The sequence below is a fragment of the Haemaphysalis longicornis genome, unplaced genomic scaffold, assembly GCF_048455015.1.
Source record: "Haemaphysalis longicornis isolate Haplotype H1 unplaced genomic scaffold, Haemaphysalis longicornis Haplotype H1 scaffold_1, whole genome shotgun sequence".
Lineage (NCBI taxonomy): Eukaryota > Metazoa > Arthropoda > Arachnida > Ixodida > Ixodidae > Haemaphysalis > Haemaphysalis longicornis.
The window spans coordinates 105,065,254-105,083,611 of NW_027526203.1; the positions used below are offsets into that span (position 1 = coordinate 105,065,254).

Consider the following 18,358-nt stretch of genomic DNA (forward strand, 5'->3'; position numbering starts at 1 on the left):
GCCGCGTGGTGTTATCACTCGTTTGCCTCACACACCATGAGCGGTGAAAGAGCCGCGGGAAGTTCAAAAAGTAAACTAGAAGTTAGTATACTTAAGCAACATGTACTCGGTTTTATTTCTTACTCAGGTACATTTTAGTTCGTTCGTGCTCATAATGTAGAACTTGCTTGGTTTTTGAGACACTCGCGCTTATCTTGTGCCCGCCTTTTCAGTTAGGCGACACAATGTTGGTGCCGCCATTACCGACCATGGGAGAGCCGCTTTGTTGTGATGGCGTCAGTTGAGGGCACGGTTGGCGACGATTTCCCTAGCATTCTACCACCGACAAAGGATGGAAAGAACTTCTCTGCGCAGACTCAGCACTGGCTGAATTAACGTATGTTAATGCGATAGCGTTATTAGGCTGATTTTTTGATTTTGCGTACCTGCTGGCCGTCCGCTATCGGACGTGCTCATCAACCATCCATGGAAGTACGTCACCGCTGCAAACCGGAAACTACAACTGATACAGCCAGATACGAGGGCTGCCCCGAAGCATCAGTACAGAGTACCGGCGACTACATTGTCGAAAGGTGGAAAATGATACTACGGCCGAGACGAAAGAAAAGCTACGCGATTCAAGCAGGCACTGCCTGCGCAGTGAAGTTCGTTCTACGCACCCTAGGTAGTCGCATGCTCGGCACGTACAGTCGCGTGTGATTTGAAGGTAATCGCGCGAGCTTCGACCGATAAAGGCGATAACGCCCCCGCGCGGCCTTTTTCGGAGCGACTGGGACCTAGTTTATGCATTCTCTTCTCTCTCGGTCGCTGTTCCATCAAGCAGTGATCGCTCCCGCGGCTAGTAAACCAGCCTTTCCGCTTTGTGGTGATCTTGTGTGGTTGCAATCGCGTGTGCGTTTTTTTCTTGGTTATCGTGAGCAACGATAGCACCCATTGTCATAAATGTCCAGTATTTCCCGAGAATGCGTTTCTGCGCACCTTTTCGAGAACTGCTGTAAAATACCACATGTGGGACGTCGTCGCTGCGTGCGCGATAAAAAAAGAGGAAGGGGTTATTGATTTCGCTGCTGGAGTGATGGCTGCTGGAATAAACAGCGACCGAGGGAGAGAAGAATGCGTAAACCAGGAACCGGGCAGAGTAAAACCAGCCGCGTGGGGGCGTTATCGTCGTGGTCGGTCGACGCTCGCGCGATTACCTTCAAATCGCACGCGACTGTACGGTCGCCAGCTGTGTCCGCAACTTACGCCACTACCAAGGCGCCCCTTCAATCTGTACTAATACCGTCGCTAACATTGCGTCACCTAAATAAAAATACGCGCTAAAGATTAACGCCGGATGCTCTAAATCCCTGGGAAACCTAGATTACCCCGAGAAACCCAATAAAATATGTGTCGCAATAAATCATTAAACCCCAGTATACGGCTTCTAATTGCGAAATTTTTATATGATTTTTTCGAATTTTCCGGGGACCGGCAGCGTCGCAAGTTGTCTCCGGCAAATGGTGAGTGGCGCAGCCCGGACAATTTACAAAAGTTAAAAATACGTGAGCATGTGATCTCAGAAAACAGTCACGTAAGAATCATTGGCATGGCCATACAGAGAAGCGGCAGAGCCGATCACGCAGTGACAAAAATACAGGGAATATTGGAACATTAGGCTTACATTCTAAAACGCCGATACAAGGGACCGCAGGAATAAAAGAAGAAATGAAAAAACTTATACGCAGAGATCGCGACTAGGATATCCGTCAGCCTGCGGTACCAGAAACTTACCCGCACTAAAGAAAGTCAAATAAGGACCATTATCACATATAGGGCAACCCGGTGCGCCTGCATTTCAATTTTCAAGATCACCGCACAGGTCCTCAATTGTCTTGTAATAACTTTTAATATAGCTGACAGGCCTAAATCGCAGCACGAAAGGAGCCTCTGCGGAAAAAAACGGGACCGGCCATCCTATGAAATATATGCCGCACCTCCAGAGAGAAAAGAGCTTCGCACCATTATGGATATGTCTGAAGCAAAATGGAGAGACGAGCTAGTTGGTGAACACCCATGAGTGAAACTTAAGCGCAAACAGACACAGGGACGAGGAAGGGAAACGGCACCAGCGCTTACTGTCAACTGAAAGATTGTGTTTTCGATTTTAATCATTCTTTCAGTTGATAGTAAGCGCTGGTGCCGTTTTCCTTTCTCGTCCCTGTGTCTGTTTGCGCTTACGTTTCAGTCATGGATATGTCACCAATCCATCGGCTCTCCATTAAAACCCTCCCACTACCGAAAAATATAGACCCAGACCTACACAAGAACAGGCGAAAAGGTAGCATCAAATTGGTTCAAGCAAAGCTCCAAAACTATAAAAATACCGTGCATGCTGACGCCGGCACGTTTGAAAGGCCGAATGCCACAATTGTCGCAGTGTACTACAGTGTCAATTGCTGTGGCTTCATTACCCTCCACACACAGAAAAGGAAAATCGGAAATCGCCTTTACAATCCGTCTAACGGAACTATGCTTAAACATCGTTACACACGGTCAAAAGGCCATTAGTTTCTGGGCTGCAGGCAGAGTACCTGAACAATTGAGCTGGATTCTTAAATCCACAAAGATAAAAGTGCACGCCACATGAAACCAGGACACGGTGGCCTGGATGGGAATCATGAAGCCCACGAAGATCCGTGAAAACTAGCATACCGTGCTCCAGGTCGACCAGGACTACCACCCTTATCTCCTCGAAAAACACTGGGAATTCTCCTCACCCTACGCCTAGGAAAACCATCCCTTCCCGTGCCACACAAGTACCTAAGCTCCGAATAACTGCAAACTAGACGCGTGATACAATCCAATACATATATCCACAAGTCTAGATGGGCGAAGATGTTGTGGTAAAATTGATACATTAACCTTCAAAAGTGCTAAATACAGGCAAACAGCCACTCTCTTTACGCGAAGTGGTCATATACAAGGATATGCTCAGGGGCTAACTTCCACAAAATCTTACTCAAAAGAGCTCCCATTCCCTCTCTCTCTCTCTCTCTCTCTCTCTCTCTCTCTCTCTCTCTCTCTCTCTCTCTCTCTCTCTCTCTCTCTCTCTCTCTCTCTCTCTCTCTCTCTCTCTATTTCTCGCTCTCTTTCTCTCTCCCTTTGCGTGTTTCATAAATAAACCAAAACATTCAGTTAGGCCAGAAAGCTAGATAATATAAATACGTTGAAACACTGACGCTGTCAACTTCTTACTCAAACTGACCAACACAGCGCAGCCGCAAGCAACCTATCGGGCCGACATCTTTAGGCAACGCAAGCGAAAGTGTCGTCTGCCTTTCCACATTTCAGTTGCTGTTGCGCGTAATCCAGGTTAAGGCGAGCCTTCGCACCTGCCTGCCGCAGTCGCAGCTTCCGGTTGGCAGCGATGACGTTTTCCGCGGACTCTTGATGACCACGGCTCATAGCAGACGGCTAACAGCCACGGGAAAAATTTTAAAATGGGCCTAATAACGCTAGCGCGTCAAGATTAGCCGCGTATCTGCTTGCTTCACTACATATGTCGCCGAAGACGACAGTCGTCTGCCACCTCTTCCGCTTAACTCCGGGACTGTATAACTGTGCGGCACACCTTCAGCGTATGGGAAAAAAATCGCCAAGAAATTAAAGGTCCTAACGATCTCCTATCATGGTCCGAGGACGATGCAGGATTATTCGGGAACCAAAGTTTATCAGAGCGAACTTGCGCTCCGCTAAGAACTTAAAAGATTGCACAAGCTGCGACGAAGCATTCAACAACGTGGCGTTCACAAGCGAGTGTCGGCGAATCGAATGCCGTGGTGTTTGCCTCGCTAGCATTTATCTTTTGGCGTTAATCCTTCGAGAACCGTCGAATCAGATCCAGAACATCGGCGATCAAAGACGAACATTATATTCTAGGGACGACAGGGGATACACTCCGCCTATCAAATTAGCTAGTCTGCGCGACATGCGCAATAAAGAGACGGAAATGCGCGCCTCACTTCTAAATCAGATACGGCAGCTGGGCGAGGCCAGTCGCTCGTATACAAATAAACACAACCCGGTGACAAGGTTTATTTTCGTCGTCCTAGGAGCTTCCATTTTATCAATGGGCTGTGCTATCGGCCGTACAATCGGCGCAATGTACAGGAAGATGTAATTGCGCATGCGCAACACATGTTGCAGCCCAGGACATGCTCTGATCTTATCAAAATTAACGAATGAAAAGCTTTACAGATTGGTGATTGATTGTGGGGTTTAACGCGCCCCGACGCTACACAGGCAATGAGGCGCGCCGTAGTACAGGGCTCTGGATTAATTTCGATCACGTGGAGATCTTTAACGTGCGCCGAAATCTCGTACACACGGGCGTTTTTGCTTTTCGCCTCCATCAGAAAAGCGGCCGCCGGGGCCGGGAATCCAACCCGCGTACACGTGCGCAGCAGCGCAATTCCTTAGCCACTGAGCCACGGCGGCGGGTGTTTATAGATCGCGGCAATAAAATCACGCACCCCTCAGTCTACCGACGACCATGGTTGAACGCGAAGCTTTCTCGTGATGGATAATACCCCCAGAAACTCTCGAGTGTAAACTCTGTTGGCCTAACGTTTGGGTTGTGGGTGTACGGCATTCGCTTGGACCATGTCGAAATGGAGCAATCGGATGGACGCCAGCTTCATAACGCGAGGGACCCAGGTTCAATTCTGGCCACGGGAAGTGTTTTTTTCTTTCCCTTCAGTTAGCTATTCATCATCATTATCATCATCGTCAGAGAAAGTTGGCTTTCCTGCAGGGAATATTGGCGTACAACGGCCTCAGCCAGGACACTAACGCTTCGCTTTAATAAGACGACTTATATTTGGTGCGGAGTACCTTACGACCGCACAATGTCCGTCCTGGTCCGTGCGCATAGCATTTACAATCGCAAAAAATCCCGCAGGCACCGGCAGGATTCGAGCCTTTGTCCTGTAGACCAGACATAGGTAGTGTCAGCCATCTTGCCCATTGGGCTACGACCGCGAGTTAGTACCCGAGAGTCAAACGGCTTACTTCTTCGCCTGTAACGGTGCGGAGTACCTTAGGACCTCCCAGTGTCCGTCCGCGTCCACCCGTGCGCACACCACAATCAAGCGAAAATCAAGCGAAATTTTATTTGAGCCCTGAGTTGCAGTTTCATTTAGGGAATAATCAAGGTGCAACTCACGGCTCAAATCGAATGACGGTCTGGGCGCAAACCGGATGTCACTCGGGGCGCAACTTGCATGTCATTTCGAGTCCCCGTACTCCGCACCCTCGCCATCATCCACGGAGTTGAGATGCTGCCATTTTGGCCCTGAAAGAACGTCTTCCCGGCAATTGATCATTGTCCAGAGGCGAAGCTGGCTTTTCGGGGATCGGTGTTATCTCATTCTTTGTAAGCTGGCTTTCTCGCATGGTGTGTTGCATAGTGAAGTATGGCAATCTACGGAGGGAGTAGGATGACAGAAAAGGGCTTCAACTCTTGTGTTATCGAAAGTATCCCGAACAATTTGTATGACAGTTAGCCGCTATGGTGACTCTAAAAGAACACCGAGTTTAGTTTACTTTTCAGAATGAGTCCACAGTGAAATTGTAAATGTTACGAAACAACTGTTACTTGTCAGTGCATGGCCATCTACTTTAACTGTTTCTTACCGGAACTATCCGGAAACCAATTGTATGACGGCGGCCGCTTTTCTGATGGAGGCGAAAAGCAAAAACGCCCGTGTGTACGAGATTTCGGCGCACGTTAAAGATCCCCAGGCGGTCAAAATTAATCCGGAGCCCTCCACTACGGCGCGCCTCATCGCCTGCGTTGCGTCGGCGCGTTAAACCCCACAATCAATCAATCAACCAATTGTATGACAATTAGCCGTCAAAACGACTAACATTACTTACCACAGGTTCGCAGGTCATCCTTCTTGGCAGAGTGAAAAGGCAGTGAATTTTTTGGCGATTTGTTAAAACTTAGAGCTCGATTGAACAAGGACGACAGAGAGAGCGCTTTCAGCGCTTGTGTTTCTGTCGTCCTTGTTCAATGGCGCTCTAAGTTTTACCAAATCTGCACCAACTTGCCCAACACTGCTCTTTTTGGCGATTGCTTCAACTTTTGGCCTAGAGGCTGCATTGGAGGACGGACGGACGGACAGACAGACAGCAGACCGACAGACAGGCCAAGATTTTCCCGTTTAGGTAGGCCAAGAAAGACTATCGGTTTTTTTAAATGTTTTCGTTTCTTTTGGCAACCGGCACATTGTGCATGGCAGGAGAATCATACCGGCATCACACCACGGCACTGAACGTGTATGAAATTGACGACCTCGATTAAGATCCTGACTGCTTGCCAATCATCCAAAATACGCCGAACGTTTGGCGGTTCAGGCATGTTTGGGACTTCATTATCAGGAAGAAATATTTTCGAACCAGAAATTTGCATCGACGGGAACAAGATTTGCCTGTTTTCTTTTAGTACGCAAAGACGGGAATTAAAACCCGCTTCAAAAGAACAATCTTGTACCAGTTAACATGTTTTCAGAATACCTTTATTAAAGAACACAATTGTGCAATGCCTAATTTCAGGCAACCCAAAACAAGTTTACACGAAATACAGCTTTGACCTTTGTTCATGATGCAATCTTACAAAATCATTACAGCCGCTTCACAAACCAGAATCTATCCAAAGATTACGCAGAAGCGGCGCGTTTATGTTTCTTCCATGGGCGAGTCGTCGTTGCCACTTTGCCGGGATGCCAGTGCACCGAACGTATGTTCAATCACATGTGGTTGCTGTTGAGCAATCGATTTCCAACCAGCCGTTTCCATCACGGAAGCGAAGTTTTTGTTGATGAAGTCAGTGGCGTGTGCCTTCAGCTGATAACAGTTGTACGCATCGGCGATGGCGAAGGTTTCTGCAGCTGTTTCGGCCGTCAACCCCGAATAAAGAGCGCATTCGCACATGGTTTTGAGTCCTTCGAGCGCGTACTTGTCAGCTGCAACCAGAAGATTGTCGGCCATCCCGTCGGTTCTGGGCGTGCGGCCGGTGTATATGAACCGAAGCATTTCGAGCGTAGTGTCGTAGTCCACGTCCGTAATGTCCACCCGACTCTGCGCCTTCTCCCTTATGTCATGGTCGAACATGGCCGCGAACACAGGCGAGCGCGCTGCAAGGATATTTCTGTGGGCCTTGATCTCTCGCCCCCCGACGTTCAGAGTCACATCGCTGAACTTCTGGTTTTCAAAGAGGTCATTCAGGTTCTGCTGCAGTCGACATCTAGGGACCGCCAACGGGATCGTCTTCACATCGGTTTCCAGAAAGACACGTACCTCGCAATATATTGTAAGCTTGTCGTCGGGAAGGAGCTCGTTTCGTGAATCGAACAACAGGGCCCTCTCGACAAAATCTCTGTAGCCCCAGGTGGTTTGCGGTGTAAACTTAATAAGAGTTGGGCCCTTGCCGACAATTCTGTTACCGCTGCTATCAAGAACGAAAAACTTGAACTCAGCATCAACGGCGGCCTTGTTGGCCTTGCCAGAAGAGAGGAGCAGCAAAAACAGGGACACATGTTCCTTCCATTTGTCGGCCTTGCCCCTCGGATACAACTCCAGGCACCATCGCACCGGGTCGTCAGGTCCCATAGAAAACGCGGAGCTCTCGATTGCTGCGCGGGGCACTTCCGGAAGCTTGCTGAAGTCCGGAACTGTCCAGGTGTACGAAACCTTGGCGACATTTACTTGCGTCTGGCAAGAAAACCTCACCTCTGACCTGCTGTGCTCCGGCGACGAACCGCACTCCGCCGCGTTGCTGGATGCTTCCGTTTTCATTTCACGCCGAACTGCTTGTTTAGCGGGAAAATGCTTGCGGCGTCCGGAAGTAACTTTCAGTGAAGAAGCGAAGTGTGTCGACGACTCTTGCACGTCACTGCTGCATGCGAAGGCAACATCGGAACAAAGTTACTGCACAAGGTTTTCGTGCAGCGCAGCTTGCGGTACCGCCTTTTTTTTCTTCCGCGCGATCACGAAGTGCAGGAGATGTGGCACCGCAAAACGGGCTCCCGCGTTATCTCCTGCCTTAATTCACAAGGTGGCATGTCCCCCTGACCAGCTCGAGCTGTATGCGGAATGACGGCTGCGCAGTACGAAATCTCCATGCCTAGCAGGCAGCTTAAAGGGGCCGCCTTGCCGGCGCTGATGTTTGTCGCGCAAGCCGCAGCGCCATTTCCCATATCCTGGTGGTTCAGGGCGTCATTTTCCCTGTGAAAGATATAATCGCGACCTCTGCTCGTAACATTCAAGCGTCATCGCCCTGACCGAGGTACCAACAGCCGGGATTATCACAAGTGCAACCACAGGCACACACACGCAGGAGACTCTTGGTCGTGCTGTTGGTCATAACAAAAGCCAAGACGAACGAACAATTTAGGCGTCGTACGCAAGCGACAACGCGTGAGTCGCTGATAATGTAGGCGAACAGTCAGGTTGTAGGTAATGAAAAGGGCAAGGAGGAATCGACGCATTCTTCACAGCGGTCTTTATTTACGCCTTGCCTCAGTGTCAGCGCCGTATACCATTGGCACGGCATGCTTCAGGAAGAGGGTGATAACGGGCCGAGAAATCACCACTATTTTGTCAATGCCCAATCGTGCGCTACAGAAAACTTTATACGGAAAAAGTGCTGCGCTCAGAGCGGCGTGTGCATGGTGCAGGGCGTGCAGGGTGCCTATACTGAGGCCGCTGTGATCGCACCACTTTTCCTGTTAAATCTGCTGGTTCGGACCGGCAGATTTAAATCGTTAAATCGTAGGTCAGACCGATATAGGCGGGACGGGGCATCAGGGCAACTTTTCTTTTTAAAGCAAAGCTTTTTACCTCTACCCCCCAAGGGTTCTTTCGCGACCGTTGGTGTCACCAGAAAACTCCAGCGAACAAATAAAAGAATTTACTGGCACCGCCGGGAATCGAACCTGGAACTAATAGACTAACAAAGCGGAAGCCCGTTGTCTTACCGATTTAGCTACGAGCCCACGCGAAGACAGGGAAGACAGGTGGTGTACTCACCAAGCACATCTACGGGTTTACCCCCATTGTTCTCGCTGAATGCCACGTGAAAGCGTCACGCGACCACTCACGCCCGTCTAGCGGCCCTGTGCGCACCTTGCTCATGTGCTAAGAGTTACAAAAATTAAAGGAAGCTCACACCAATGCATGGCATCTCACTTCTAGTCCGCCAATGTGCTATCAAGCCTGTGGCCTCCAGTGTTCACGTAAACAATCACAGCTCTTTGTCGTCCGCCCTCACGCCAAACCAAGTAATACATTCAAATACTCCTTGATGGTCAGGCCATCACTCCAAACCCCAGCATCAAGATCCTGGGCCTACATTTCCAGGCCAACACCAAGAGTGACGTCTCCTTGCAGCGCCTCAAAAACAGCATTAATCTAATCATACACATGATCAGGCGAGTTGCCACCAAGAAGCGAGGCCTAAAAGAATCCGGTACCTTTCGATTAATTGAAGCTTTTGTCCTCTCGAGAGTTACTTACGACAAACCCCTATCTTCTTCTCGACAAGAAAGACATATAGATGCTTTATATAATGATTAGAAAGGCGGTCGAGCAGGCCATTGGTCTTATCATTAGTGCGTCCACACAGAGGCTGCTTAGCACAGGGCTCCACAACACGGTGGAAGAGCTGATAGAAGGCCATCTTTCTAACCAGAAGGTCCGACTCAGAACAGCGATGGGTAACCGCATGCTTCACCAGATTGGCTGGGCAGCCCAAAATGTCACTCAGCTTGACGTACTCCCAGACTTTTGGCGACTGAAACTAAAGATGCTCCCTTTGCTTAAAAATATGAACCCCTCACATGACGAGGGTCACCGAAAAGTACGGGCTCAAGTGCTAAACACCACCCTCGGTGGGGATCATGCAGTTATCTACACAGATGCCTCCAAACATCGGGGGCAGCAATACGCCATCATCGTGGCTTCTTCCAGAATCAACCTCCTTGCGTGTACCTCGCTTCGGACCCAAGAAATGACGGCAGCAGAAAAGGCAGCCATCACCTTGACTCTCGCTCAACCAGGGGTTCGGAGGATAGTCAACGATTCCGAGAAAGCCTACTGGAATTACCAGTAGGGTTGGGTGTGCTGACCTGCACTGCGCGTGCTAAAAAAACACTCCCCAAACGGTTCCATTCAGCTCATCTGGACACCCCCTAACGCTTCAATGGAGGGCAACAAATACGCCCACCCAACAAGCCTGCGCTTTTACCTCCCGTTCTATGGGGCTGCACGAGGACCGTCACCCGCGTGTCACGTTCAGGGAGATAACCCAGCATTATCACCTTCTGAGACAGACCGTACCATCGCCTTACCCTGACCTTTCGAGAGAACAACAAACTACCCCACGGCTCATACAATCCGGGCTTCTTCCCACAGCCTACGCGTCTTCACTTAATGTATCCGAATCGCTACGACGCTGAATGTAAATTTTGCTCAGAAGTAGGCACACTCCGCCCGTAATCGGCATGTGCGACTTTAGCCCTGACCGCCCTCCTCTCTTTCCATCAGCTACCCAACAAGAGCAATGGGAGATGGTGCTGTCCAGGCCCTGTCTACCTACCCAGCTTCAGAGGGTGGACAGAACACAGGCTGCGCGGACTGCATATGGGCCCCACAGAAGGAGGAATCACTCCCCAGGGCTGCACTCTGGGCCGCTCAGAAATAACAGAAGTATTTCTTCTTCCTCCTCCTGCTTCTCTTCCGCAAATCTCGTCGCCTCCGTCCGCGGCGCACAGACGGAGAAGACAGATCGTCTAACACCGGGTTGTCGCTTACTTTAATTTTATAAAAAAAAAGTTTCCACTCTGGCGCTACACCAGTACAACTCAACCAAACACCGTTCATGCTTCAAGCATTGATTTAACCTTAACAAGAATATTTCTTTGAAGTAATAAATGGTGTGGTTAAGTGCATTTGACTTCTCTCTGGTTTTGCTATAAGTAGAGCGATGTGAGTGAATTTAAGTGACGTCGCATGGGTAATCGTTATGGGTGCCGTTTACAGCTTTGCTTTCCAACCACATTCACGGGGTGGATTGGCGCGATTTTTTTTACTCCCAACCAAATCGTCCGGCTTCGAAATCTGCATTGACGCTTTGTGGTTTTCGCCGCTTAAACAAACCCTTTTTTTTTTCTTGGCAGCTTTTGTTATCACGTTCGTACCCTCTTTCTGTGGCTTGACGCTTGATAAAAGTGTTTGCTGATTATTCAAGTGGGCGGTGACGCTTCCGTAGATTGAATAAATGTAATAAACACAGGGGCAGCGACGAGCACGTGATCTCCCCTACAAAATAACAAATTCGGCCACCCTCGCAGTTGAGACGGTTGAGATACGAAGACTGGGGAAACAGCGGAGCTGGTGGTCTTTACTAGCTTTACCTGGGCTTTCCTTAGGTCTGTCCCTTTGCTAAGAGAAAGATGGTTAAAAACCGAAGCTTTCTCCACGGAAACTGAGATAAATCAAAGTCCACAATCCACCCTCCCAAAACCAAAATCCAAACTGCCAAAGTCCGAAGCCACAGTCCACGTCAACTCAGCCAACGCCCGCAATACGAACTCAGAGAAAACGTTGCGCGCCCCAAATGCGGTTATGGGTCTCGTGCGCTTGTATGGTGGCGCAAATGATGTGCTGTGTTCAGCGCCATCTTGCGGGCAACGGAGGCATAATTTCTGAAGTCCGTGAGCAAACGACGTCCGGAGGATAGTATTCCGCGCAGTACGATTATTAGAAGAGAAAGAAGAAATGAGCGCTATTCCGTTGCCATGCGATACGAACAGCCAAACGGTACTTTATTAAATAGAATATGGTTCGCAAAGGCGACAGGAAAGTGATGCATCACACAAAAAACAGTTTTATACAAGCGCGGGATTGTCTCCGCGCAGTGCGCGGTCACGCTGTCATTTCGCCACGGCTTCCACTGAACACCAGCAGCGCCGCCCAAATAAAAGATAAAAATAAGAAGACGGAAGCCCGCGATGTTACCAAGAGAACGAGAGGAGTGCAGGAGTGTGCGTCTGTGTGTGCATCGCCTCCCGGAAGCGATAATGTATGTGTGAAGGAGGGTGTGATCGCTCCACCAGTGGAAATTTTTTTGTCGGGCCGCCAGCCCCCGAAGAGCATGGAATAACGGCATAACGTCCCAACTCCCAACGACGCCAGCAACGCCTTGGAGTTGGTTGCTGTGGTCGCTTTGGTTAGAACTGGTTAGAACTGGGTTAGAACTGGTTGCATAACCAAGTAGTTGGCGGACAGCTTATTGTTTGGAGAAGACCGACTACGCGACTTCATGGTACTTGCAGAAGCGAATTTCTCCCGTGTATACGCTCCACTGTGCCTTGTACATGTCAGGAAGTGATTTGATGTGTTGTGTGTGCGAAATCGCGGCGAAAGGTTTGTGTGTCTATTGCGACACCAAGGATAAGCGGCTTCAAGAGCCCGAAGATTCAAGTTTGTAGAGGCAGGTATTTGAAAATGCCAACTGCTTGAGTAAACTCTACCTCAAACTGCTGAAACTACGATGAGTTCGTTGGATGGGCTCATAAAAATATCGCAATGCTTTTTGAAGTGCTCTCATAGGTTTATAAATGCGTACTTAATATACGAATAATTTTGGACGTAGATGCGCGAGACGAGGCTTTCATGAAAGCCTCTGGACGTTTATTTACCTTGTTTGTCGCTCGACATAGACACGGGCACAGATATGGTAGATCGCACAACAGGAGCTTTAATTGTGCACGAATGATTCTTCTCGCATTCGTAGTGCCCTTGATAAAATAAGACCATTTTGAATAATAGATATTGTTTCAAAGCTGACAGAGTTGTACGTGATGTTTTTGCGTGACTACGCTGGCATGACTACATGCCAGCGTGAATAGTTGTGCTGGTGCAAGTTATCTTTGTCAGCAAAACTTTTTTGCGCAACAAGCCCCACTTGAACTCGTTTTTCAAACGCAAACTTCAATTTGTACATGTTTGAGATATTTGAGAGTCCTTTCAATAAAAGTGTAGATGCGAGTCTCCGAATTGTGGCTGGTTTGTGTCCATCTGTTTACGGTTGTGTCACAGTGTAGCGTGAATATTTACGTTTCTGTTTTCATTTTAAAGCTTCATATTTTGCTGGTATGACTACGTACAATTCAAGCATGCATATCCGTGAGTTGTTCCATGTATTTTCTGATCCGTGCACAGATGTGTGCACACCAAAGGCTATTTGAGGCGCTACAAAAATATGCACTGGATACACGGCATTTTTTTTTTTGCAGTGGTCTTACGCCAAGTAGCGTGCACATACGCAAATGCATTTATGGGTCTGTTCTTTTTATTTCTTTTCGGGTACTATGTGCTTCGTGAACGTCGGCGTCGCAGGCAGCTGATCCGTGTACTGTCGTCTGCTTTTATTGGAGAAGGGGCGCTTTCTAAATTATTTCGGCTTGTATTCCCGCACAACTCGGCAGCGTAATATTTCTAATATTATAACAATTGTGAATTTAAAAAAAAACGTCGTAATTGTTGTATATTTATTTTACGGTTGTTGTTTAAATTAAGCCGCGTAGCGAACTGCTGTATATGTTTATTTTGTTCTTCAGAAAAAATTCCGCGGCCGCTCCCAGGTGGCGCCACATGTTTATTTGAAACTGCAGTGCACGAGGCCCATAGCACAGATGCCGGTTGCATGGAGGACTTACTATGTACTATTATCACGGCTAGGTCAGCTGGTATACCCCCCAGGTAACGGATAATTGCGCCACTAGCGCCAATTTGTCCCCTGGTGCTTGGTAGGCCAAACTGTCAAACCAAAAAACAACAAAAATCACTGATGCTTCTATGGCAACTCCTTCGTTGATACGCGAGGAGGAAACGCCGTGCCGCTTATCGTCTGCTATGGGGTGAACGAGCGCGACTATCTTTGTGTGCCGCAAGCGTGAACAAACACCGCTTGCATTTTGCTTTTCAGATTGTGTTGCTGCTACACATCTTGTTTTCGACAACTTTCAGTTGCTGATTTCTTGGACTTTCAGCACGTGCACAAAACATTTGTTTGGATATCTTTCTTAGTTGAATACGCGCGAGCCAGCACGCCCTGAAGCGTGACAATTTTGTTTGGGGCAGAAAACGTAGTAGGCGGGAAATGTGGTTTATTCACTGATTTTATTAGCAACGTATCGCAAGGGAAGTTCAATACATGCCACAATAGCACAGAGCTGTGTATCTCGTATAGAAAGTACAAATGTCCGCATTCTGTGTCGGTTATACAAACATAAGAGACTTCTTCGTACAATTCATCGTATACCGAAAATTGCTGCAGAGGTCGCTACGTTCATTTGCTGTACGCAATCAAATTCTGCAGAAACGATGTTTCAGAAAAACACGTGTTTGTTAATAATCAAATGATTATAAAGCGAGATGACCAGCTCATTTCGCCACTATTAACAACCGCTCCATATTCTTATTCTCGTAAACTAGCTAGCCCAAAAGACCTTTTATGGCTAGCGAATTTTCCGCGTGATTTCGCCATACGTCACACCTACTAAATGGAAGAAATACCACCATGGATACCAAAAAACAACACGTAAAAGCGAGACGAATATTGGGAGTACAAAAAAGGGGAAACCAGCGAGAAGAACGCAGGACGAGAAGAGGAAGCACACACACAACACCGCTGGTCTAACAACTGAACAATATGAACCAACTAGCCCAGCAATTCACTCTCTTGAAGGTACAAAAAATGTGTCGTGGCACAAGTTGAAAAGCGCAGCGCAGCTCGGCCGTCGCACAGATAACTCGAACTTCTGGTAACACGGAATGCAAGCGGTCAGCTGCCACGTAAATAACTTTGGGGCTTCTTTCGTGTTAATAAGCATTCGAAGGTGGTAATGTAAATATAACAAACTGATCGTCGGAACGCTCTAAAGCCAAACCAGTTCGTCGAAGAAGCATTTAAGCGCACTATAGGCAAACATATTTTCCAAGCTTTTCTCGGGTGGAAAGAAAATGAAGAGCAACCGCTCACCAAACCGATATGGAAGCGAAATTTCCGTCTGCGTGTCCACTGGCATCAATCGGTTCATGAGAAACTGTCGACAAGCAGCTTCACAAACTTACGACATTACTGACAGATGCGTTGTACCAGACAAAAAGAAATTCACTGTAAAGCAACAGCAGAAGATTTTTCGGTGCGCCCTGCAGCTTTTTTGATAAGGATAGCGCTTGCTTCTTCATAACTTTGACTGAATAAAAAGTGTGCTGACCTGCCGTCCGCTGGGAAGCGGAAATAATTCGCTGTGCTATTCCTTCCCGAGTTGTCGCACCGCACAGCATCGAAGCACGCGTTGTGTCCTTTTCTCAGTTTCTCTGACATTTTGAGCCCGTTCGCACTCGCAGACACCAAAATTTTCACCTTCAAGGCGTACTACAAAACTTTTACACGTGCACACAGTGAAAGCGCCAGGAGCAGACGAACAGGATGGCAGCAGAAGAGATAAGAGCGAAAGCGCCGCCCGTCGGCACATCGAATGAAGCGACTAAATAAATAAATAGGCTTTCAAATAAGATAATAGCCAAGAACACATTTTATTTCTACGCATAATGGAATCCCTCTAATTTATTTCTGCTTATGTTGAAAAGATAAAGCTACATATGCAAAAGTTGCTGAATTTTCGCTTGGCTACCAGCGTCATGGCGGCACTTTATTTTGCGATACCGAAACTAGCCGAAGTGTCCGGCCCCTGCTATTATGATCAATATGAAAAGGAACACAGGAACTCATAGAAAACACCCTCAGATCCAGCTATGCGTGATACGCAGCGGCCGCCGTCGGAAACAAAGTGGAAAGGGGGACGCTGTACTAACAACTGTTCCCATTCCCTCAGGGCGTCTTATCGGCTGTCGGACGATACCATATTATCGGCGAAATGACGTAAGCTGCTGCTTTATAGAAATCCAAGCGTGGTGGGAGTGCCAACAGTTATTGGAAGAGCGCCCTCCTTCCCCCTTAGATTTTCACAGCGCCGTCCGCGTATCGCTCCGAGTCTGTTTCGAGGCTGTTTGCCACGCGTTCCTGTGTTCCCTTTCATATTGCTCATAATAGTACGCTAGAGAGGAATCTGGCGCTAGCGTCTATGAGGTTCACATGAAGGCCGCCTGTGTCGTCATTGGCCGCCATTATACCGCGCGCTCACCTTAGTTTGACTTGGATTGAAACGTTTTAGTGGCCTTAAATTTAACTATGTAGTTGTAAAACAAAAAAGCGCTCTTTTGAAGCTCAATAAATAGAAAAGCGTGTTCTTTTTACTGAAAGTCTGTCAGAACGGTTATACGTAATATTTTGCAGACCAAGCTGGTAGTTAACAATAATGTAAATTTTGGGAGAAACTCATTAAAGACTTATTTAGCAAACATTTAAAATAATAAATTGTTTGAAAAGCTCACAAAGGTTTTATGGGTGGACCTATGAAAACAGCGCCTTCGCGGTGTTTTCATTTGCGTCGTAACAGACTATCTGCTACAACTTTCGCGGCGGCAAGCTACCAGCCCAGTCAAGATGGCCGGGCGCTGTTAACATATCACTCATACTGCAAAAAACAACCGGGAAGCGCACTGTCCTTACCACAAACCGTCCTGTTCACATGGCGGGTTTGTACTTGTGTAGACATGCACTGATGGTCGTTCGCCGTCACTAGTCCTCTCACTTGCTTACAGTGAAGTACAGCTGTTTCAGCATGAACTAATGGAGCGAATTTCGAGTTTTCAAGCGAAGCGAGTTTCGGCCATTTAGGCCGGTGCGACTACCTCGTCGACACCAGAGTTACTGGATATAGGAGTTGCGAAACTTCCCATAGGCCCCATGTATCAAAAAGTGGCCCTGAGATTAGTCCACTGCTTTGGATCTTGTTTTACAGTGGCGCCGTCTTTTGGTGACAAAATAAACTATACAACTTGCTTCGCCGCTCGACGACCTGGACGAAAAATGGTATTTGAGTGCTTACGTAAATTTCTTATGCCAAAGGAGCCCAATGTGTTGAACTATGCAAGTGTTTTATATACATACGGAGCAAAAGTAGTAAACAGAAATGCGACCATGGGGTCAACCGTCGCTTACGCACTGTCGTCTGCTGCGCGTCGTCTACGGTCTTCTGGCCACAAAAAAATAAATAAGTCGCTTTATGCCACCTGAAACTGATTATTTAGAGCCGCTTGATCGGCTACTCGAATATGTTTGGCATACAATGAGCTGTAGGCCAAAAGATAACTCCGAATTTGGTACTTCAATTCGGACCTATGTTGTGCCGGAGTGCCCGCACAAGCGCTAATTGGTCGAGGCAGATGCGCGGACGCAGAAACAATCACCACCTAAAAACCGGAGTTAAGATAGCAGTGAATAACTTAAGAAAGCACAAAAATACAGAATTATGCACTTTAAAACAAAATTTAACCTTAAATTGTCAGTTTGAATAATTATTTTCTTTTTTGGATAGTGCATGCGGCGGCCGCAGTGGCGCCACGGTACGCACGATCCAAAGTAGGGGGGGTCCAGGAACGGGCCGTTTTTTGATGCGGAGTTTCGCAACTGCCTACATCGAAGAGCTCTGGTCGACACGGCAATGCCCAGTGAAGAAAGCAAACTCACAAAGACGCTTAAGAATCTGATAGACGTGCCAAGCCAGCAGCTGTGGTCTTCCCATAAGGCCATAACCGCCTCATGCCGACATGGATTCCCAGGCGCAGTTACCTCTCTAGTATAATTACTAAGAAACTCTATGGCTGGATGAACAACGCCAGGGACCTAGGTTCGATTCCGACAACGGCAAGCGCTTTTTTTTCTTGGGGCGTGCACTCCGAACACCTGCTCGTAGGCTCCTTGCCTCCTCGCCACTTTCCGTCCCACCTCTTGGTCTACGATTTTCCCCCTCTCCACTTCGGCGAGCGAAGTTTTCTGTTGACGATAAGCGTGGATAGGGCACAAGCTTAATTAAACAGTTACGCTGTTCAATCTCGTACTCCCCCACCATGATGCGGAAAACGGCCCCAAACAGCTGGGCAACGTGACTACGGCCGCTTTGAACAGCACTGCGTGGGTATGAAAACGCGCCTTGAATGTGGCAAACGCTCTGCCTTTAAATGGCCCATTACGACGGAACACAATCTGTTTATTTTGAAGGTACTGCCCCTTGCTAACAAACTCGAGTTCTTCCTACCTCCGTAAGTCGTTTTTTTACCCACAATCAGAATAAATGTTGGAAATCAATTCTGCGTTACATGAAATCAGCATTGACGCAAT

At 47.9% G+C, this 18,358-nt stretch overlaps 1 pseudogene; it reads right to left on the bottom strand.

Annotated features, from left to right (window-relative positions):
- Positions 1-6,545: 6,545 nt before the first annotated feature.
- Positions 6,546-8,418, bottom strand: LOC144178593 (speckle-type POZ protein-like pseudogene; annotated as a pseudogene).
- Between the last annotated feature and the right edge of the window lie 9,940 nt (positions 8,419-18,358).